The sequence below is a fragment of the Camelus dromedarius genome, chromosome 6 (assembly GCF_036321535.1).
Source record: "Camelus dromedarius isolate mCamDro1 chromosome 6, mCamDro1.pat, whole genome shotgun sequence".
NCBI classification, from domain to species: domain Eukaryota; kingdom Metazoa; phylum Chordata; class Mammalia; order Artiodactyla; family Camelidae; genus Camelus; species Camelus dromedarius.
The window spans coordinates 24,418,531-24,442,123 of record NC_087441.1 but is presented as its reverse complement, the minus strand read 5'-3'; the positions used below and the strand labels follow the sequence as shown (position 1 = coordinate 24,442,123).

At 40.2% G+C, this 23,593-nt stretch overlaps 1 protein-coding gene across 4 annotated transcripts in view; it reads right to left on the bottom strand.

The window, feature by feature from the left end:
* MAP7 (microtubule associated protein 7) overlaps positions 1-23,593 on the bottom strand; it is a 159,494-nt gene that overhangs the window by 114,993 nt on the left and 20,908 nt on the right. The gene's annotated exons all lie outside the window — the stretch shown is intronic.

Sequence of the window (23,593 nt, the reverse complement as noted above, 5' to 3'; positions counted from 1 at the left end):
ATGCGGAGTGGTTTGCCCTTTCCTGAGGTCTTTCCCTGCCCTCCGTGTAAGGGGGCCAGTTTCAGATTACACCTGGGAAGCTCCAAGGGATGCTCTGGAACCTTCCCCTTAACCCTGCCCCTAATATCCCTCCTCCCTTCTCTCCAATCCATTCCTCTTTCTGAGGCATACTTGATGCTTTAGAGATCTCTGACATTACTGTAGTTAGGACTTTGTGATGTTTTTGTATCTTACTTTTCTTTAGTCCCAGAATCCAACTCTACCCTCCTATGAAATTTCTGCCCTTGATAATACTGTCTGAAAGTGAAAGATATTAACTGTATAAATTCTCCTAGACTATACAACGTGTTTTTAACAGGTTGTATTTTTTTTAAACAAAAAAAGGCTCAAAATTATAGTGTGAGAGTTTACATCGATTTCCTTCACTGTACTGTGTGTTAAATTGTTAGCATGCAATTGTCACTTTAGGTAAAGAATGGCAATTTCATACAGTTCAGCTTCATACCTGACCCAATTTATGCCAGTGATTACAAGTGCCAACATGAACTATTTGTGCAAAACAGATGACAACCAGCAAGCCTCTTGTTCCTAGGACAAGGCTGCTTATGACGAGTGACCTAGATTTCACACCCTGTGGTGCCTGAACCCAGTCTATTAAGTGGCGTCACTCAGTTTATCACAACAACTTCAGACTGTGGGCAGCCATTACTCACACAAAGCCGCACAGATGAAGAAAAACAACCTGGTGAGTAAACTGTAGTCCCTGCACAAAGTTAGCATCACTAACAAGCAAGGGACAAAGCTGAAGAATAAAACAATAAAAGTGAGCTCTAGTTATCTCTCTCCTCTCTTTCCTTATTTTCTTTTAAAAATCATTTTTACAACATGAGCCTAACATCCATTTTGTGGGTTATAGTGAATGGGCATCGTAGATTTCAATACTAATCCAAATACACCAAAACGTCGCTCCAGTCTTCCCCCATATGACTGGCTGGCTATATTTGGCTTCACATTCTCATCTCAAAGAATGGATTTAGTGGGAAAATAGCAGAATAATCATGCTATAAATACATTCCTTCTACGCAAGAAATAATCACTTGAGAGTTTTCTACATTATCATTGACGTTCTCAATACAAATAGATTCCCAGGAAAATTGGAGGGGGGGTGGTGGGAAAAAGACTTCTCTGTCCTGTTCCCCTACCCATGAGCTTATTTTCCAAAAGGAGATGGTTAGGACCTATCAAAAAATAGCTAGAATGCAAGACACTGTGGAATTAATACACTATAGGAAGTAAATATAACAAACATGAGGTCACTTCCTTTAGTTTTTGTATCCAGTAATAAGAGACACAGTATCTCCAGGTCAGGAATTGCACCTAGTATCTTTCCATAAACTACTAAGCAACCTTAAAAGCTTATATTCATCTTATTTTAAACTCATGGAATCATCCAATCTTCTGATGGATGAAGGAAAAAGAGAAATTATCTCTCAAATAAGCATGGTTTGTTGCAAATTAGTATGTATGATTTAAAAATATATGTATCCCTCACTCTACTATTTCTCTTTGAGTATTTGGGAAGAGGTATTTACATTTCTTTGTTATCTGAGTTTTTTTCACCTGAAAAATGGAGAATTCATTCCAATTACTCGGTTATATCAATAGGGTTGAAAAGATATCATGAGATAAATAATTGATTTAATTCATTTCAAAATGACAGTATAGAGAGCATTATCTCCATACAAGAATTATATAACAGAACAAAAGTAATGAAAATAAAATTATTCATCTTAATCTTGCTGGATGAACCCAAGAAATTTCCCTGAAAACCAAAAGAGATAAAGTAGAAATATCAAATGATATTTTCATTCAAAGTATCCTGAGATAGGCGCAAAGGCAGTGCCTTACACCAAAGCCAGTTAGAGCACCACCGAGTAGAGTATTTAGTATCTGTCTACTTGGAAGAATTGCCACTGGGAAGTAGCGTACATACATTTACACAATTTTGTTACAAACATTCACAGATGTTCTAGTACCAAAAATTCTGTTAAAGACTGAAAAAGGTCTTTTGACTAAAAATCACACAGAGCCTAATACTACTGTATGTATAGTGTTGAGAAGCACCCTGAATTCAACCTTTATCTTCAACTTTTAAAAACAAACATTTGAATAAGCTAGACTAAGGGACTTTCTGTTGGTAAAACCCTTCACCCTTTAAAGTCACAGTTCTTCAATTATCATCTTAGTAATGTTTTGCAAAGTTATTTCTACAAAACATATTCAAACCCCATACTCAGAGTATCATATCTTTCACATTGGATTCAATTTTCAAAACTCTGAGACGTGAGATAAGTGCTCTGGCAGAGAAGCCTGCTAATCCCATCTTTCCCAGTGGCGGTTTTGTCTCCCTGTGAGTCTAAGAAAGACACCAGACTGGGTCTAGCACCCTGCAGCCTTCGACAGTGAGCTCTACCACCCGGGTGCTGTTATCTAGTTTTTGCGCTTCAGACTCCACATCTAATAAGGTGGGGAAGGTACAACCTACCTACCTCTCAGGATATAACTAATAAAAATCTTTAGAGTTCTTAATACCTGAACATTTTTTATTCGTTAGGTATAAAACCACTTCTCTTTTTAAAGAGGCGTTCCATAACACTGAAGAGAACTGGAGATAGCGTATCTCAGCCTAACAGGTAATCAACATCTGTTGGTCTGAACGGGGAGAACCAGGCATGCTGAGGTGGGCGCCTTCGGTCTCGTAGCCAACCTCGAAATAGACCGTTACTTAGGAAACAGAAAAAGGGAAACATGAGGATCAGCCACAAGAAAGGCTGCGTTCACAGGGTGTGATATGCAGCAGCGAAATTAGAATCCTGACAGATTTAGTAACAGATTTGCTGGCAGTTGTAATATTGAGTCTTTTTTTTTCTTTTATTATTGTGAAAGCTGAGTTGATATACTCAGCTATTTTAGCAGGCAAGTTTTACTTACATTGTCCTTGGGGTAAGGCAAACGGTTTCCTAGAGGAGAAAATCTGACTAAATAGAAGTATCTGCACAGGAAAACCCACTGTTGAGAAATCCTATGGCTGCAAAACAATGCGACTGTACTAGAAAAACTTAAAAATGGTTAGGGTGGTAAATTTTATGTGTATTTTACCACAACTTAAACAAAAAATTCCTTAAATAGTCACTATCCTCTCCCTAGTAGGTTTCATGAACACTGAGGCTACAACTAATTCAGAGCCCCTTCATTCTTGAGTGTTGCTTACATGAGATAAAAGTTACATTGACAGGAGACAAACTAGAAAAAAAAGTGGTCAACCAACAGATAAGATGTGTCCATCTTTAAAGAGTAGGCCTACAAAATAAAACTTGAGACCACTGACAACTTCATATTGTCAAATCAGGGGACAAAATATTCCCTGAGTCTCTGGATTCAGTAATATAGAACACAAGCCTTTCCAGATCAGGATCACCCTGTGTCCATGGAGACCGTGATGCAAGGTCACCTCACACACACATATATGATCACCTCATGTGCGTGCGTGCGTGCGCGCACACACACATACAGAAGAGAAAAAGCATAACAGCTCATTTTATAAAGCTAAGATTCTCGCTGAAGCTTCATGTACAGTCGCATCAACCTGATAAAGGCACTCAAGCCCCTGGCCTAGCAAAAGCTCTATTTGGCCCTTGAAATTGCACTGGTTCTCTTTATATTTACCATTGTTGCCCATCCTTTGCACATAGTCAGCTCCTCCCACCCTCCCTAAATCTCTAAGACCCTAAGAAGCTTGAGCATATAGAAAACTAAATTCAAGATTCTTCCAAGGATGGGAGAAAAACATTATTTAGGTCTACTACCTGACTTATTCCATAAAAGTGGGCTCTAAACTGTTTGTGTCACAGCTTTCTCTAAGAGAAGTCCATAAACTCCAAGTCCTCTTAGGAAAATGCATACCCAAACAATTGTGCGTAGACTGTTCCAGTTTGGTCATAGCCCACCTAAGCTCATTTTTGAGCTCCTGTCCTCCAGATTCTGGGTTTAAATTAATATATAAGCTTATTTTCATGACCAGTGAGAAGTATATGTGAGATTCTACTTATACATAAATTATATTTATATATATGTATATCTCCATATTCACACAAAAGATGTATTCCTGATAGGTACATCAACCTTTCTAAGATTCTTTCAACTGGGATTTACATAGGTCCACACGTCCAAAGTGTGAGAGAGGACAGGCATTTGGATATAACTATTGGTATCTATATATACTTAAAATCTATTTGCTAGGAAAATGACAGTTTCAAGTTTACAACAAGATTGGCTTTAAGAATCACAAGTCTTGAATTTTTTCCCTTGAATTTCACCTATACAGATCCAAAACAAAGAAATAACTGGAAAATGAAAATACTAATAAGAAAGCTAAAATAATTTATTAAAAGTCCCCTTAAAGTAAAAGCAGCAGAGAAAGTGTTGGCTCATGGAGGACTAAATTCATAAGAAATGTTTCAGTCAGAGGAATAATTAAAATATTCAAAAACAAGCTATAACAGTTTAAATGTTTCTTATGCTACAAATATAAAGGGCATAACTTACATCCCTAAACCATGTATTATCAACAGATATACTTCTTTTGTTCATGAACACACTGGATCCATCTCTCCCTATCCCAGAGGTGTGGCAAAAAAAGAAATGAGTGGCTCATGAAAAGCTAGCTTCTTTTCCTTCAAAGGAAGAACTGTGTCCATGATGGGTTTCATGGCCAGGCCTGGGTGGGGCACTCCTGGAGCTCACTCATAGCAGCAGCTCCCAACTACTTATGGTTGGAAGGGAACAGAAGTTGAGTTTTCACAAAGGGAGAGACAATAAGCGTTCTCCTATGTGTCCCTCATTCTGCTGTCATGCAACTAATAAACGAGGAGAACAAGTTTCAAGTCAAAACTACACTGAGTTAACTTAATGAACAATAAGGAAAAGTACAAATATTTGTCAATGTCATGTTTCTCTGAGTCTCTTAATTTTTGCCTGAGAATACAATTCCTCAAGACCTTACCAATTTTCACGTATACCAGTAATCCCCAACATATGAATAGGGCATTTAACTGGAATACAGAAAATAGTCCCCCACAGAAACAACGTTACGTATGTTAGCTCCTAGGCTGACCCACTAAAGCCCCTGTGACCCACAACCCAACCTACGATCTACAGCCGAGAGGTACCTTCAGTGCAGCCCCACAGCAGTATTTCCATAGGCCAGTTTCAACCTGAGTTGCCAGGAACACAGCTTCCCTACTGTATGAAGGCAGAACTTTCCCTGATTCGAAACAACAGCTAAGGCTATCAGAACCTAGGAATAAGAGGGAGGGTTCCTAGAAGGAGGAGACTGTAGAAACACAAAGTGCTAAACTTCGTGGCTAATTAGCCCCTGGAAACCTATCGCAGGGCCAGCCCCTTTCTGGTCTTGTAACCAACCCCCAAATATCAACCTTATCTTTAAAATATGATCATATCAGCTACCATCTACTGAGTCCCTAAAACTTCTACAGACAATACCCAGTCTTCATGCAAATTCAGTAAGTACTCTTAACCTCATGTTACAATTAAGAATACTGGGTTTCAGAGGTTAGAGGGCTTTGCCAGATGCTACGGTGAAGCAATGAGCCAAAATTCAAATCTAGATCTAGGCATTTCTCACTAGTTCCAAAACCCAAAGGCTTCCCATCAAACCAGTAAGTTTTGGAGAGGATTAAATGAAGAATTAGAGCATGTAGCCCAAATTCTGGCACACGAAAGTGCTCACTAAATGTTTCCCTTTTTTCTCCTTTTCTTGGGGACTGGTTGGCATGATTCACTCTCCATTGGTACCATGGTTTCTTCTTTTCCTACCCTCTTCCCTAACCTCATGCTCTGTACCCCCTCTGGCAGGGGGACCCAGTAATACAGCAAAATAATTATACCTTTTTTTCTCTCCTGTATCCCTTCACGCTTTCCTTTGTTTTACTGAGATCCCATAGGCAAAGGGATTTTATTCTTAGGTTATGCATACTTTTGAGAACCTTATGAAAGCTATACACTTTTTCCTCATGAAAAAAGTGTGCATAAGGACATATACACACTCTTTGTACATAATTTCACAGATCCACGAATCTTGATGACCCCAGCAGTTTTAGGGAGTCCTCTTTAAGACACTCTATCACTAAGAAAGAATTCTAGATTTTGAACAGTCGAGCGCTGCGTAGAAACATCCAAGACCTCAGCAACAGCAGCAGCATGGCAATGGGATGGGGAGAATAAATAGGGCCTGTATGTGAGGGAACAGATGCAGCTGACGACACTGGGGATGCTGGGACCTGCCTGTCATAGGGACAGGGAGACGAGAAGGAGAAACAGTTACAGGACTTAAGCACTTTTCCTTCCCAATGACTTTAGTCAGATAGTACATACAGTGGATCCAGAATGAGATGAAACCTGGAGGGCTCTGTGTCTCAGGGTGCTCATGAGTATCTGTATCTATGTGAACGTGCTTTTATCTGCCCAGGGGAAATGGACAGAGAGTGTTTGGAGGTTGGAGGGAGAAGGTAGAGTCCCAGACATCAGTCAAGAGGGAGTGGACTGGTGATGGAGGAGATGCAAATTAGGGTTAGCAGAGAGGTCTTACAAACCACCTGGCCACTTGGCTTGAATAGCTATATCTCTAAGGCAATGAATATATGAAGGTTATATATCTATATAAAGGATTTAAAATAGATGAATATATAAAAATTATATAAACACCTTTTGAAATCCAGAGCTTTTTATATGCAACTATGCATGGGCATACACAGCATCTGAATATATGAATGTGCTGGAATTTGATCTCTACTTTGATCAAAGAACCTCATTTATTATATATGTTAATGAAAATGCATCCAAAGAAAGATAAGAAACATTTGAAATCATATAGAATATCAAAGTTAACATTTTAATCAGTTTAGGAAAGACTTATTTTGCAACTTCTGGCCAATGTACATATTAATCTTTTCAGTCATTTATTTGCCCAGCCCAGTTGAAGAACTTCACTAAGTTGGCCACAAATACGTAGGATGAAGTTTCTGAATTATATGCTCCCAGGTGCAAAATACAAACCTGCCATTTAGTACATGTTTTAAAACAATGTATATACATAAGCACACTCAAAAATATATTCTGGGAAAGAATAATATATATTTGTATGCCAGTCTGGCATACTTTCCCACCAGTATTCCATATAAATTAAAATCATAGTGATGCATCTGGGGTCAGTGAACATTAGCAGCTGTGTCAAAGTATTAAATAACAGCCTCTGGTGGGCTGTAAACACGTGTCCAGGTCCTTTGCAATCTGACTTTGCCTCTCCTCACACCACTGGGTGGGGGGTCTCTTCCACTACTCCTTGAATCTGAGCTAGCCTTGTGACATGTTTTGACCTTGTATGGGGCAGAAGTGACCTTGACTTCCAAGACAAGGCCAGAAAAGGACTTGGAGCTTTCACTCCCCTAGAATGCTTCCCCAAAACATGTCTAGTCTACTAGAGGATGAGAGGCCACATGGAGGAGAACCCCAGTGCCCCAGTGGACCACCACCGTGAACTGCAAGGCAAGACAGTGAGGTCATCATGGACCTTCCTGCCTGACCAACCCTTGAGCTCAATATAGCCCATGAGTGAGCCAGGCTTTCTAACCACATGAGTATGTCACATATGCTTTATGTTTTGTTTCTTCAATTCTTTAAGAGGTTAAAAAAAAATGAATGTACTGAATGCCACTGAATTTACAATTAATGATGGCTAAAATGGTAAATTTTATATTATGTATATTTTACTATGATTTTTTAAAAAAATGTAAAAAGCCATTCTTAGCTCTTAACACAAAAACAGGCCAAAGTCAGATCTGTCTGCAGGCTGTAGTTTGCCAACCTCGGATGCATCATTGAGGTTTACTTCTTTGAAGAACTCAGAGAAGCCACAGGTTTCCTTGATTCAGCAAATAAACTCTGCATCCTCTGTGGGAAAGTTCTGAAACAGAATCAACGGGCTGCCACTCAAGTTTACAAACAAAAAAGTATCAAGGAGAGCAAGGTCATGGCAGTGGAGACCTCCCAACCCTCGTGGGCTCCTCCAGTCTTGGGGAAGAAAGAGCTTACTCTCCTATTCACAAAAAAAAAAAAAAAAAAAAAAAAGTGAGACTTTACCTACTAGGTCTGCTATCAGTAGGAAAAGGGAAGATAACCTTGAGGTCCTTCTGTCACCGAAGAAAAGCCTCCCCTCCTGGTTACTGATTTTGTTTTGTTTTGTTTTGTACAGTGAGATGGGAGTGGTGGAAGGGGACGGATCCCCCCTGCAGAACGGTTTTCAGGATCTACCAGTCTAGCAAGCACTTAGAAATCCCTTGGTTCAAATGACATGACAAGACATTGAAAGACTGAAGAGTTCTCCAAAGACAGGCTCAGGAGTTTCTGTCGTAACCTGAAGCCAAAGTGCAATTCTGGAAGCACATAGAGTTGGCCCACCATGTCCATGGGTTCCACATCCACAGATTCCACAAGGTGCAGATAGGATTTTGGATGCGGGGCGGGTGGATGCGAAGAACAGCCTGTACTGAGCCACTTTTCATAAGGGACCAGAGCATCCACATGGATTTTGGTGTCTGTGAGGGTTCTTGGAAGCACTTCTTGGATACTAAGGGGTGATTGTACTGACTGAAGCCGAGGTTTTACCTATAAGAACTGTGAGCAGGATCTTGCCTCAAACTTAGAAAAAAGTGTTGGAGATGCATGATCCAAGAAGGACAAAAACACCTAGACACCTACAAAATAGAACCAGTGTTCAAAATATCAAGAGCAATGTTTAGGAGTGTGGACTCTGGGCAGCCCTGGGTTCTAACTCAGACTCTGGCACTGCCCACTGCGTCATCCTGAGCAAGTCAGTTAAACTCTGAGTCTCAACGCAGCGCAGTGCAAAGAGGAGTTTAATGATTCTCTCTATCCATCACAGGAATACTAAGATTAAAAAGAAATTACCTATATAAAGCACCTGGCACATATCAAGTGCTCAGTAAATACTGGCAACTATTATTAAACCATTATTCTGATAAATTCTGATAAAAGTTCCAAGTTCCAGTTTCACTGGCATCCCAGGCCAGGAAAACTTGCTCACCATCTCCGCATTATTTCTTTGAATGAATTTTCCTTCTCAGTTCCTTCTGTGTGGAACATACTGTTAATATCTGATTTGTTTCTCAGTTAATCCTAATACTGAAGTGCATTTGCAAGGAGGCTCTGCCTAGCCATTGCCTAGTGCTGCCTCAAGTTTTGTAAAAGTCTTTTTACTGATCTTGAATCACTTTGGACCTCACTCTAAATAAATTCTTTCCAGGTTTGATAGTACTGTTGGCGCTACCACCTTTCTTTAGGACTAGGAATGCTAACGCAGCAAAGTGCTGTGCTGGGGGTTATACTGCTAAGTGCTTCCAGCCGGCTCCCAGAGGGTTCTGAGCAGCAAGTAGGCAACGTCTGACTAACAGCTTCCTGAAAAGCAGGTGCTCCAAAACCTGCTGTGGTTTATCAGCAATCACATACTCCAATCTTAAACTTTATTTTTCTGAATTTTTGTTTTAAGAGTATAAACTCATCGTTTACACACCAGAATAGAAACATTTTCTGGCACCAACCCGTAACATAAGCTTAAGAATATTTAGGGGGGTGGATCTTAAGTAGAGTAACCACAGTAGATTTTAAAGTGAAACATTTACTTTCCAAATCACTGGGAAGATGGACAGAAAATAGACTGGAAGAGAATACATCCAAAAGTCAGTGATTTCTTTCAGAATGATATAATTGTCATTTTTAGTCTCTTTTTAGTACCTATTTTATATTTTACAAACTTGCTAAAAGTAATCACATGCTACTTTTATATGGAGTAAAGTAAAATAAGAGAATACCATTTCCAAAGTGGAACTGATAAACCCCAAATTTCCCTTGTTCTTTTTACATGCTGAAATACTTTACCATGTCTGACATTTCATTTATTTGAAGTCACACTAATTTAGTGCTGGAGGAGAGTAACAGTGACCCATCACTGCGAGGCTTTGGACAACAGATCCCTCTAAGTCTCAGTTTCCTCACCACCAACTCTGAAGGATGCTAAAGCATGTTAACTAGAGAGCTCGCTTCCCAGACAGTGCTTACATTCTATCACAGAGAGCAGAGCAAGCAGGTGACAGAGGGGTCTGAATGCTGGTCCACCACCTCCTGGCTGTGTTATTTTGGGCTAGTTAGTTCACTGTTAAGCTTCAATATTTTATTGTGTAAAATGGAGTTAAATATCTCCCTAAAGAGGACGTTGTGAGAATTAAATGAGGACACATGGAAAAGGGCCCCTCAGGTCCTCTCACATGGTCACTGCTCCATTCATCAGGGTGGTTCTCATTTCTACTAACTGAATACCATGAGGCTGGGAATGGAAAAATTTTCAGATCTCCCTTTCGATTCCTTTCTCTTTAATTTGATATATCATCTGTTTTACTCCAGTTATTCATCCAAATTCTGTCCAAATGTCTTTAATTATATACAAACAAGTAAGGTATAGAATGATCAAACCATAGTATGACTTAACTTTCACTGTACTTATCCTTCCAGAACATAGAAAATAAAAAGATCCATCATGACCTGCTCACATGCAGCTCTCAGATAAGGCTCTGGTGAAAACAGTTATGTTCCCATGACAAGTTTTCCCTTCTTTACTCACCAGAACATCTCCATGAAGGGAGGGTCACAGTCGGTGTTTGAGGCTGCAGAATAAAGGAAGATCCCTCCCGTGAGTTCAGAGGGCTAGGGGCAGCCATGGCTTCATGGACCAGAGTTTCTGGCATTCTCTGAGGTAGTGTCTGCCTCCAGCTTCCACAGCAAGAACAAAAAAGACCAAGATGCCTTTTTGTGCATTCCTCACCAGCAACCAAGTTAGCTGTATAGACCTCTGTTAGGCAGCAGGAGCCCAAATTGAACTTTGAGAGATTTGGACACATCAGGACTTACCAGAGAATCTACCAGAAGCCAATAAAAAAAAAAATCTAACATCTATTTGCAACAGACCAGCTCACAGCTTTGGTACCATGTGGTGGCAAATCAAGACTCTCCTAAATGATGCTTTGTATGCATGCAAACACACTCAAACACAACAGAATTTCCTGTGTGCAGCAGACACACATACACCCCACATAAAATTATTCCTTGGTCAAATAGGTCTACTAAGTTCCTTTCTTAGTGATTCATAACAACATATTAAATGCCCTTACAAGTCCTATGTTAAGACATCTTTCTAAGGAGATCTCAATTAGAATCACCCTTTTGCTGGCACACCCGTTAACATCTTTTAGAAGGAGTGACGTGTAGAGCACCAGTTTGGGAAGTATGATTTACAGTGTAAGTGGTAGAGCAGTGCACAGCAGAGCACGAGTGGGGAAGGTGCTTTACAGATGGAGGTGTCACCTGTGCAGGTGGCCTTGTTTGTGAGCACACGAGACATCCCCTGGGAAATACCCAAGATTTTGAAAAGGATACTTTTTGGGGGCCAAAGGTCTTGATTCCGTAAGTTAGAGCAATGACCAAGGCAATTTTAAGTTATAATAATAACTATACTTAGGTAAGTATGATTATGCTAAGTACAGCCCTCCTCCCAGGAATTCAGATTGTACTCTAATAATTGGTATAGATAGAAAGCACAGAATATTGCTTCTCCCCTCCAGCAAAGTAACTTTCTTTTTCCAGGAAAACAAGGCTACCATGCAATATATCATGACATGTGGTTGAGCTGACAGCATTATTGAAGTCTCCAGACTAGCAGTCTACAAGTCTAAGCTTCCTCTTGTTACTAAAATAGCCTCCATAGTAACAAAAGAAAACCCACAGTCACGTATGGCTAACTCCCTACCTTTTAATTATTCATGTTAATACCTTGCATTTGTAGAGTTTATACTCTACAAATGCTAATCAGACCCAAGGATTACATGAATAATGAAAAGCTGCAAATAATTACCAAATCTGATTTTAAGCCATGTTTTCAACATATGCTCTCCCCAGAATCTTCCCCGAACACTGCCTCTACCCTATCCTCCATTTATAGTCTTCATCCTAAAAGAAATCTTAGTATAATCAGTTTTATCAAGAAAACCAAATTAACTTTTATATACTTTGCTTTTTCTCTGGCAACCTAATAGTAGTGATGCTGAAGAAAACCAGAAGGCTCAGGCCTGCAAACTAGAGGCACCGTTTGAAAAGGGGGAATCTGAAACCCAGCTGTAACACCCAGCCACTCTGTCAGTGGAGATGGTAACTGCCCTGCCTCCGGTTCTGCAGGGTTGGTGGTACCATCTGTTTCCTCCCCCAGTGACTTGGCATACCTGCCAAGGACAATGAGCTTTAAGCCAGATTACTGATGCAGTGGTTTCCCTGCCCTCCCTCACAGGGGAAGGAAAAAAAAACAAAAAAAACCCCAAACAATGCCAGTGTTCCCATTATTAAAAAAAAAAAAAATTTTGTCCAATTTTGCTAATTAAAACCAAATTCCATTTCATACCTATCCAACTGGCAAAAATCAAAGTGTCTTACTAAATCCAGTCTAGGTGAGGATATGGGGAAATGTGGACTCATATACTGTAGGTGGAACTATGCTGATAAAACTATTTTGGAAAGCAATTTGGCATGTGAAAATGCACATACCATTTCCAGGAACATACAGAAAGACTTGCATATGTGCCCAGGGAGAAGTTTATAAATGGTTACTGCAGCATGATTTGTAATAGCGGCAAGGCAAAAAACAAAACAAAACTAATCAACTCACCATCCACCAACTGAGGATCAGTACACTGCAGTTAAGTCACATTAAAGAATTAAACTGTGGTAAAATCACATTACAGAATTCTAGGCAGTAGTTAAAACAAACTATATTTTGATCACTTTGGACAACTCTTTCAAAACTTGAGGGGGACAGTACAAAGTAGCAAACAGTATAATTTATATAAATTCAAACACGCACAATATTATTTATAGATACATGTAGTACAAGTACAGAAACAGCGTGGAAGAGTGCATGTTACCTCCCTGAAGGGGAAAAGGGAGGGAGGGAACAGAAGACAAGACCATGGAAGGACACGCAGGAAACTGTAACACTGGCTATAACATTTTATTTATATTTCCCCAAATTATGTATTTTAATCTAAAATACTTAAATATTTTTAATGGTCTGGGACCTAGGTATATGGGTATTTATCATGTTAGTACTCTGCTTTTCATATTTTCTTAAAATAATGATTTAATGTGATAAATTATCACCCCCTTTTAAAGTCCAAAACAAATGACAAAATGTGGACTGAAAAAATTATGTAACCTTACAACAATGTGTAAGGTGAAATGCACTGGGTTACCAAGCCAGGAAGTAGTATCTTCCTGAGTGCTGTCTTAAGAACAATTCATTACAGTTTCAAACACACTTCAGTGTCCTCATTTTTGTGTGGCTCGTAATGCTGTGATCAAGGTAACTGTCAACGATAATGAGTTTCAATAAAAATATCTGCTCTAGCTGTACAGTCCCTAGGCACCTGAGATTATTTTCAAATTATAAAAAAAAGAAGAAAAATAATCTTAAATTATTTAATTAATTCTCAGAGAGCAGGTGCAACTTTGTTTTAATTGGTTTCAAGTCTCCCCAAATTTAGGAGTCTTAGCAGAAATGCTAGTTTCTCAGAAGTACTAAGATAAAGTCACCAATCTAAGAGAATTTTCCAAATAACATCCACTACCACACACAGGCTAGCTGTTAGTGCCAGGCACAGTTACAAGCATGTTTTACGTATTATCCCACTTAATCCTTAATGACCCTAGGAGATGGGTGCCACTATTGTCCTGGGTTTTTTTTAGATGAAGCAAGTAGGCACAAATAGTAAGTCCCTTGCCTGAAGCAAACAGTTAGGAGGTGACAAAACCGGCTCCAGATTCCGAGTTATTAATCTTCTAACTTACTGCCTCCAAGAGACCATGACGACACTGCTCAGATGGGACTGGCTTCAATTTGATATTTACTTTGACATACAATCCCCAATTTTAAATTTTAGAGATACTTCCAGGACATTGAAACCTGACTTGCTCATTTTACCAGTCAGCTTATTTGGTTTTCACCAGGGACTACACTACCAAAGACCTGCCAGATCGCTGGAAATCTGAAGCATCACTGTGATCCTAAGACAGATTATCTTCATCAGCATCAGGGAAAGGAAATTAATTTTTCTCCATCTTAACTGACTGCAGATCAAGCATTCTGAATTTTGGCACCAACATATTCTGCCAGCCTAATTGTCCTAAGCTCTGTACTACTCACCCAGTATCCTTGCTCTGGCTTCACATCACACAGGGATGCCTGCTCTGCTCCAGTCAATGTCCTGGAAGATGGTCAGTGTCACGTGGGTGGAAACAGATAATGCTAAATGCTAAGGCTTGTCCAGAAGGAACTATGGATCATATATAGCCCAGGACGGTTTTGTTATTTTTTCTATTTTAACTTTCACACTAAACATCACAATAAAAGTTTAAGGATCAAATATGCTGTATACATAGAATAAACAACTTCATGCTGCATAGCACAGGGAACTCTATTCGATATCTTGTGGTAGCTTATGGTGAAAAAGAATATGAAAAATGGATATATGTATTTTCCCATATGATTGAAGCATTATGTTGGAAGCCAGAAATTGATACAACATTGTAAACTGATTATACTTCAATAGAAGTTTGTATATATCTCAAATATGCTGGAGGAAAACTGAAACAGCCACCTATTCAGCCAAGAAATTTCCTATTACCTAGAGTCATTAAAGAGTCATAATCTTGGGGGAAAAAAATCAAATCTAGGGCCCTGGGAATGACTAAGTAGACCTCCACTGCAATGATGATGACAGTACTGTCGGAAGAAAGGAATTCAAGAAATATTAGAAGTCCTGAATTAAACTCTGCTTTTTAACACGTTACCTGCAATAGTATGACCTCATTCTTTAACCTTGTTCTTTCAAAGTAATAAGACACAGATCAGTAATTGTAGTAACTCGCTCATGAGACATCTGTAGTTGTAATGATCCACAAGAAATGACCAAGAAATCCTCAGATGGGGCCTGGAACATTCAGTTTGCTTTTCTCTTATGTATAATGTCTCACCAGAAAATTATGCAGCTGGCCACACAGCTTTGACACTCGGGATTTAGTTAAATCCAATGTGGGTGGCCAGTAGTCCTTTTAAATTATACCTTCTTTCTTCAAAATCATATCAAATGAAGAGAAGTTCCTCATTCTTCCCTTTTCTGTTGTTGAGTTTTAATCAGAATAGCACAGGATACATACATTTCTATTTATTCAAGAGAGCAAATTATGGCTTAGAGATTAATCCAGTACATTCTCAGCATTCACAGCAACGTGGCAGGAAATGCAGGGTGTTAAGAGTGAGAGACAGAGCAGACGAGACATGGGGTGAATACCAGAGCTGGATGTGATCTGACTAAAACAGCTGTCCAGCAGCAGTGAGGGCTCACCTGACAGCGAGAGAACAGAAAGTGGAGCAGACCCAGGCACTTTCACACAGCACTCGGCAGCTCTAAAGAAGATGAGGCCATGCAGGGAGACTCAGCACCCGCCAGGAAGGCCCAGGCGTCGCTGCAAGTGCATCACTGAGATGGTTACCCATGGGTTCCAGGCTTGAAAAGAGGACAAGTGAGTCAGAAGGGTACTAACAACTAAGAACACAGAGGGTTCGGGAGCCTAGGGGTCCTACAGAAGAGGAAGAGTTTGGAAGGAAGGTGTGAGGCTGTGTGTCAGGCAGACGGATGAGCTCACACATCTGGAAAAACCCAGCATGTCTTGTAGCGTGGGGCAGGCACAAAACCAGTGTTGGCCACGCCTGAAGTTTGTGGGTGCCGAGGGGAATTTCTGAGTTTATGATGTTGTAGGTGGAGCAGTAACAGGTCCCAGCGTAGACTTACACTGCTGGCTGGCCGGCCGGCCACATGGAGCTGAGTGAAGGCCATGGAGCATCAGCGGAGATGTCCAGGTCCCTGCAACTTGGTGCAGTAGGGTAAAGATGATTTTGAAGTCACTTGGATTGTGAGAAAATGCTGTAAAGTTGACTGATGATTGGAAGCGTCGACCCAAGTGGCCAGTTTGGCATTCCACTCATAATTCATGCTCATGTTAATGTAATAGTAATCTAAACTACTGTATGGGTGAGGGCAAGCTATAGGATAATGAACACCACCATGTAACCATTAGGAAAAGGATTTACTGTAGTGTCAGAAGAATCTGTGGTAACAACCTCATAAAAAGCAAACAAACATGATCCTGAAGCAAGTCCAAGGTAAAAACCCAGATTGCTGAGGTTTTGAATCCAAACATCTCTGTTGCTACTTTTGCATCTTTACATGTTGCTGATGGAAAGGTCTGCACCAGGAACTGGTCTCTGGGATGTCTCCTGATCCACAAAGGAGCAGGAAGGAGTGGTAGACATTACTTGTCAAAGAGCTTGGGGAGGGTTCAAGTCAATGAGGATTTGTTTCTTATGTCATTTCCTCTTGGCTTGCAACTTATGCTTTTAGCCATGAGAGTGAATTTCAGTTGTTTCAAAGAAAGGTAAATGCTTTTAATACTTCAAACATGGCAATAATGAGGATACACCACAAGCTAAAATAAGTATTTCATAACGAGTTTTGGCAGTTCAAGGAAAGATGATGGTGGGCAGCACTTCTGGAATGGCTGAGTACTGGAATTTAGTCCAAGCAAGTCGTGGGAATATCGGCAGGCTCTCTGTCACAACTGTCAGTCGTCCTAGCAGGAAGCTAACCACAGGCCATCCCTGTGTGAAGGCTAGTGGACAAATGTCTTTAATACAAAGTCACTGTCCTATCGCCAGGCAGGATGATGACTGACCTGTTGCATCTAGGCCTTTGCCACATTCAGAACAAAGTCCTGGACCGTGGAATGTTCTGAGGCCTGGACAGACAGCCGGTCCTCCCAGTTGTGCTCCTTTATTTTCTCTGGCTGGCAGGGCCAGTGTGTCAGTCTCTCATCCATCACGTACAGACCCGTTGGAACCCTCGACGACATACTAGGTCTTGTATTAGGGACACAGTGTGAATGAAACAGTCACACTCACCGCCCCTCTCAGTGCTGAGTCTAGCTGGGGAGACCGACGTTAAACAACTACTCAGTAAACGAACAATCTGCAATTTGGTTAGAGTGAGAAAGGCCACGTACCAGATGCTGTGAGAGCCTAGAATATGGGACCTCGCCTGATCTGGGATCAGTCTTAAGGAAATGACATTTAAACTGAAGGACAAGCAGGAGCTGACCAGGTATGGCGAAGTGGAAGACGGAGGAGAAGCGGCACCGGGTAGAGGGAAGGGCTCTGCCTCTGGGGACACAGACCCGCCCACATTCAGGTTTAATAACAGCAGTCGTCACATCCAACCCCAGGCTCTCACGGACGTTAACCACACTCCCCGCCAGCCGACCAGCGAGAGAGATGAGACCACCCCAGAGAAATAAGAGGAATGAAATAAAAGAAAATGACCGTACTTAGAACAAGTCCTGGTGCTGAAAATAAGCACGTGGGGAAAGAAAAACAGCGCACATCGAGCTGGCTGCCCCAAATGTGAGTGCTCATAACCTAGATCTCTCGCAGACACCTGCCCACAAATCTAGGGCAGTTCCATCAAGCAATTCACACACACCCCCTCCACACATCAGAAGGAAAAATAAATAAAACTGCACATTTTAAGGAAAACAATTTCCTTTTGATTGGTTTCCAAGGCGGCAGAGGATCACTGCTGTTGAACGAGGGAACCAGAAGCTTTTCACGAATTCCTGAATGAGGAAATAAAAGGTACACTCCTCCCTTATTAATCACATTTGAAGTAAGAAGTAAGTGAGGTGATCTGACATAATGGTAATTTATTTCCTTCACTTCACATGATGAAATTACAGGGCATCTCGATGAGTAACCTCCCTGACATGCAGCACATCTGATCCACGTGAGTGGTCACAGGACAAGGGTCCAGTCACACGTGCCTGCTGTGGGGAAGGGACTATTAAGGCTTCAGGGAAGAGGCAGGCTTCCTGGAAATTTTTCACAAGTGAAATAAAAGGTGAGAGATTAGACTAGAGAAAATCTCTTCCTGATAAAGAAACTGGTGAGGGTGCCAGAAGAGACAAGCCTGATGGTCCTTCTGTTAGGCCTTTCCCCCCAGAGAACATGCTGGTAGAAGCGACCAGAAAGTGTAAGGGGGGGATGTATGATTACAAATGACCATTTTTGTAACTATCATTTAATGAGCCTCAATTATTCTGCAGAGACTGTCCTAAGTACTTATATGTTATCTCACCACTACCAGTAAATATAATTTTATTACTTTCACTTTACAGCTGAGAACCTGAGGCTTGGAAATAATGAGGTTAAGTAACAGTAACTTGCCTACTTTCACACTCAATTAAAACTGTGAAAATAATTTTCCTTGGTCTGTCCTCCTAAACTCCATTTTCATTTCACATCCCACATTGGGTCTAGGAATGGTAAATTCTTTGGAATCCAGACAGAACCTATTAGAATTCTCTCACTAACAAATCAATGCTGGGCATATAGCCTGAAAAAGAGGACTTGCATTTTACAGTCAGCAAAAATATTCAATAGTGCTCTGGGAACTATTTCAAACACCAAGTCTTATGTCCATCTGTGATACACTTTGAGCCTTTACATCTGAATGTGATGCATAACGGGGTACGACTTGCCTTCTGAAGTTGGCAAATCTAGAACATAAACCTAACACACAGAGGGTCCAGTCTGACATGAATGGGGCTCTTTCTAAATGCCTACAAAATCTGAGAAATAAGATGGACTCTCTCAAAATTACCTTTGCACTGTGAAGGTCAGTTTCTGCTAAAAATATGGTCAAGGTGCCTGCAAATCACCTGGAAAATTTTTGGTAGCAACAAATTAAAGTTGTTCCCTGAGACATGCTGATTGTAGTGGAAGTGGATACTCAAGTCAAACTTCTAGCAAATACAACATCTAAGATTTATTAGCTGGGAGATCCTCACCAAATACTTCTTTTCAGTTCCTATGGTTGGAGCAGTCAGTTAAATTTTAGCACCATCAATTAAAGCTCTTGAAACAGGCACCAAATTTTGAAGCCTTTTAGTCCTTGGATGCAGTGATATGTATGGTAATTGCTGTAACACAGAATGCCTGAAAGTCAGTTATTTACTCACAGATATTTACAGAGACCCCAATGAGTGCAAGCCATACATTAGATGTGATCCTTGTTCTGAATATCCTGTTTTCTTTTTTAATTTTTACATATTTAGAGTTTCTTTAACAAATACAAGTTATGCCAATCAGCTTGACTTTAAGATTTTCTCCTAATAGGGATCTTTGATATTCTTCTAAACTATACTTTAGCCCCACTAGTTGTAAAATTCTACAGCTAAATTCTTTTGCCTAGCTTTGAAATGGCACAAATAAGGACACCGAGAACAGACAGCGGTCCAAGTTTTACAGAACAAAAGAGGAAAAGAAACAGGGAAATGTCTGAGAATGCTTCTAGAGTGACATTCACACTCCTCCTTGAAAAGAAAAAGACTCATGACTTACAAAGAAGACATTACAGTTGCCAAATCACCACCTATCCAATAGGAATATAAGCAATAAATGGTAGATTGTATTTCATTCGGAAAACTTAACTGTCAGAAATTCTACCTTGACAGTGCACAAGCCAAAAGAGGAGTACTGCAAACTCCATAAATACACATTTTAACAAAATGGGGGGAGCGGGGGCGGAGAGGAGGAGAGAACAGTTTCTCAGAACTATTGTGTCCTGATTTCAAGGAGAAATTTCTTTACAATCTAACCTGCCATTAGCTAACAAAAGGGGCAGAAGGCATTAACCTAGATATTAACAAAGTAGTCAATTGATGCCACCTTGTAAACAAATATCTTCATTTATTTTTTCACCAAAGAAAATGATGAATAGTATGATGGAAAACAAAAGAGCAGAATCCCTGATACACTATTATATAAATGCAGTGTGGTGGAGAATAACACGATTAACTCATCAGATACATCCAAACACAGTACCCTTTCTTTCAAAGCAGTTACCTTGGAAGGACAATTCTAATACTACTAACATTTCTTAGAATTCCTATGTTAGTAAGATCTTTAGAGCCTGTGGAAATTAGTTTTGAATATTAAGTTTACCTTCATTCAATAGCTTTCCCTGCACTCTGCAAAGTGTTTACAAAGAGGACTAGTCCTGGCCCTTTAGAAGCTTAGTCTATAGAAGAGCATGGATTATATGCATCATTTCACAACACTAATCAGCCCTTCCCCTGATTCCAGTTTATATACCTGCATTATTTGTATATGCTTGTCTCCCTCCACTAGACAGGTAAACACTTCTGACAGCAGACACCACGTCAATTATCTTTGTATCACTTCCACAATGCCCAGCAGATTAATCTGCACAGAGTGAGCATTTAACAAACACTGGTTTAGGGAGAAAATGTCTTATTACTTAATAATCACACTCAGCTTAGCAAAATTTACCATAAGACAGGCTGGCCTTGAAACCCATCCAAGGGCATTTAGTCATTGCAGTACCTAAACAATCTCTCCTAAGCAAGTCATATGGTCAGCATTACACTGAGGCTCAGGTCCTGAGGCATAAGAGCAACAGCACAAGCCCAGCTCACTCCTAATTACTATCTAAATGTTAAACATCAATAATAGCAAGGCATGTAAAACCTTCACATTCCTGTTGATTACACGGGGCAGAAATCTCTCTTTTAAGGAGTGATCCAATCTACCAGCTAACAAATCTACTGTCTCACCCCAGCAGGTAATTTTGAAGCCACCATCGAGAATCCAGATGGTAATCGATACGTTTATCCCCACTGAGTTCATTATGATGGTTACTCAACAATAGAGTATCTGGAAAGATGCTACTTGTCATAAACCCAGGGTAATCCTGGACAGAAGCATTTAGCTTATTGAATTTAGAGAGCAAGCTTCTCTATTCCTGGTAGTGAAAGAACAAAAATACTAACCATGAAAATAACATTGGGACATGACTGGCTGATCAGACCAGGGAGTAAGCAGAGAAAAACAAAGTTTTTGATTGTTTAATAGTTAGACATAAAAGATAACTTGTATGTCATCCTGCTATGATGCTTTGGAAATAACTTAGAAAATAGGAGTCCACTAAAAGTTGCAAAAAATGGTATAAGCAACTAGTGACTGATAAGAAAAATACACAGAGCAGGCTATAGCATTTAAGTGGAAAAGGAAAAGTGAAACTGTCTCTAAACCCAGGTTAATGTGCTCTTTTGCAGAACATGGAGCACGCTGTCTGCTCCATGATGCCCTTAATAACCGCATTCATTTCAAGACCCGACCACGTCTGGCACCAGGAAGCAATTAAGGATGGACAAAGCAGAGAGGACACAAATTCACAAAGTCACAGTTCTATAGACTAGAACTGTGCTGTCCAATAAAGTAGCCACTAGCCACATGTGGCTATATTGAAATTTAAATTAACTAAAATTAATTTTAAAAATCAGTTTGCCAGTGGTAATAGCCATTATTTCTGGTGCTCCTAGTCACATGTGGCTAGTTGTTACATTGGACAGAGCAGACAGAATATTTACATCATTGTTCTATTGATGGACAGAGCTAGACTTGAAAGTGAAAATTCCTATTGCTGAGATAGACCTGATGAGAAATTCAGAAAATCAATAGTCTTATCCATCCAGAATCACTAGAGATACCCAAGGTGGTTTATCTGCTTGTGTTATTGAATGTGTTCATAAATTAGAGACATGTGGGGATAAGTCTGGCTATCCTTATTAGCACAGGATTTTTGTCTCCTATTCTTTCTCTCTGCACACTCCCACCCCTAAACACACCTTGGTGTGGGGAAAGGTAGAAAAAGAAAAATGGTAGGGGATCAGAAACTCCTTGATTTAAGTCTCTCTAATCCATGGAGTTGCATAAAGTGCCTTTTGGCAATTCTTAGAAGCACCTAATTCCCCCAGCCCTCTTCCCTTTAAATAAAATGCTAGAGGCAAAACTGAAAACAAAACAAACCAAAACAAACAGGAGAAAGACAGAAAGAGGAATTCAATAAAATACTAAAGACAAAATGGATGGCTATTTTAAATTACTGTTCAGGACACCCAAGGAAAAAGTGCCACAAATCAAAAACATTTCCAAAAACACACTGGCTACAATTCAACAAATCCACATTAATTTTCAAAAGTTACCAGCTCCTAGGAAGCCAAATGATTCACTACTAGCAATTTAAAGTACTGCGTTTTCATCAAGAGGACACTGATTCAAGATCTAATTCATGGGCAAATAAAAGTCGCCTGCCAGTCACAGTGTCATCAGATTCCTGAGGTCAGTTGGTTCTCAGATAGAAGCCATGTCTGACAGTAAAATAAAATCAACTATAGTAATAAGACTTCTTCTTAGAACTTCCCAGTATACAGCCTTTTAAAAATGAAGTAAAAATATACTTTTGAATATAAACTAGACAGTTTCAATTATATTTAATAAAAGCAAACAGATTCATTCCAGAACCAAGAGAAAGACAGCCAGTAGTCTTCAGACATCGGATTCTATTTAAACACCCATTCTATCATTGCTCAAATATTTGCTTGCTCCTTTGCCATGCTATTGCTCTCTGTCACACAGAGGAAAATTTGCTCTCTCAGTGATAGAACAATTGAATGCAAGCTAAAATGCAATCTGCACATCAGAAACAACAAAACTGATAACCTATCAGCTTAAGAACAGCTCATATTGGGAAGGTGGCTACAAGAATTAGGATACTGGAAAACTTAAAATGCAAGCCTTAAAGTCCCTCAAAAATGCATGATGTTGCTGTCTGATAATTGCAGCCCCGGGAGGGTGGCCATGAGACAACGCTAAAGATGATGCAGTGTACAGGGACTTGAGAAGCCGGGCGAGCTGCTGCTCCATTTCATCCTTATGAAAGGACAGCACCAGAATCAGTTCTCTCCTTTCTGTATCCAGCACAGTTCAACCTCTCACAGGTGTAGCAGAGTTATCATCAGAAGTTAGACAAGCTCACGGACCCCTCCCTGTTCCCAGCTTTGCCCCCTACAGTCAAGCTTAGTGTTTGTTTTCCTCCTCTCTCAGCATTTCAGAATAGAGAAGGAAGTAACGTCCTGACTCTCTGCCCATGGAAAGGCTGCACTCTCAGGTCACTTTCTCCAACTCATCCATTTTGAGGAGGAACTTGCCTCCTTAAACAGAAATCGCCTGATGTACCTATGGAAGGTGGGGAGATGTTCATTTAAACCTGATAACTCATTCCCTCCTCCTGATGAAGACAGTCACTGGTAACTGTCTAAGTGAGCGTGTGCGAAAATTAAAGCGCTCTAGGCCAAGAAAACAGCTTGGCTCAAAAAGGCAGCTGATCTCAAACCTACCAAATCTGCAAAATCTGTTCCCCATTTCATG